This window comes from Cupressus sempervirens, chromosome 3 (genome assembly GCF_028749045.1).
Source record: "Cupressus sempervirens isolate cs-2001-9-10 chromosome 3, ASM2874904v1, whole genome shotgun sequence".
Lineage (NCBI taxonomy): Eukaryota > Viridiplantae > Streptophyta > Pinopsida > Cupressales > Cupressaceae > Cupressus > Cupressus sempervirens.
Window position 1 is genome coordinate 1,081,175,625 of NC_143120.1, and position 1,461 is coordinate 1,081,177,085.

Here is a 1,461-nt window from a genome sequence, read left to right on the forward strand (position 1 = left end):
CCCTGCTCATCACTAGTAGAAGAACCCCATCCATAAACTGCTAACAACTGATGAGCAGCATCAAAATGTTGGCAAGTGATAGCAATGTCTCGGTCACTAACTCTCAACTGATTAGACACATGATGGCACTGGCTTGACTGTCTCCTACAAACCTCCTCTGATGCACTGTCTGAAGGAGTATCCTCAAAGTTACTAGTCTCTAGAGTATTACCATCCATATCCTGTGAATCAAATCTAAAGCTCATATCAACATACGAAGTATCAAAAACATTAGCATTGCTGTCCAACTCCTCTATACCCAAGGAAACCAAGTCTTCAAAACTGCCCACTGCATCCTTCTAGATGTCATCAATGCCAATATGATCCTGGGACACATCTATACACACTGCCAAATATGAAATATCATCAACACATTCTAGCAAGTATGGCCGACTAGATATATGAACAAAGCCCAACATTGGTGTATAAAAACTAATACCAACATCAGACAAGATACTGGCACAAGAAAAGACAACACCGTGTAATCTACTAATCAAATCCACGATAGCACCCAAACAAACACTGCTACCAAAAAGTGTTAAAGATCTCTAGTCAACTGAATCCCAAACACCAATATAACAATCTCGAGTCCATATCCGTAAACTAGAATCAACTAGTAACTCAAGAAAACTCCTCACCTGAGTAATATGACCAATACCAACTAACTCCACATACCTGTCATGATGAGATAATGAAGTCACAATACTATCTTTGTTCACCTTCAGCTGGCTGGACAAATTATGTGAAGTACTACCAGCCTCAACCTCATGTGATGAAGCATCTAACTGTTCCTGGTACTCTTTCTTAGCAAAGTCATGAATGCTCAATGTCTGCTCATCTCTACCAGGTATCTCACCATCCTGCACAACAACATCCTCATAATCATCATCTGAACCCACTACACTGTAGTCACTGCCTATTGTAACTATACCATCCTGAATACCTGTGGCATCACCCTTTGATGACTTGTAAAAAATTGTCTCAATTTGAGTATCAAGTTGACCATTACTATCAATCTGTGTAATATCCTTTCCCACCACCTCCTGTGCTAGAGTAGAATTTGAGACCTCTACCTGGCTATCAGCAAGTTTCTCAAACTCCTCATGCAAGTTCTTGGTAATTGTGTCATCTACCTTGTGAGAAAATTTTCCAAATAGAAATCCAATCAAATTATCCAACTTAGCTGGGTCGGACAACATGTCATGCATTATACGATGGTGCTCAACCAACTGTTCAGACATGTCATGGATTATTTTTATAAGTGTATCTCGAATGTCTAAATAACCATCCTTTCTACTATTTTGACTCTGGATATCAATTGTCCAAGATCGTGTTTTCTGAGACTCTGTACTATACCTGTCCATTCTGGATAAAGTAGAGTGTAAGCCCAATAGGATATAACTTCTTCAAACACCAAGAACT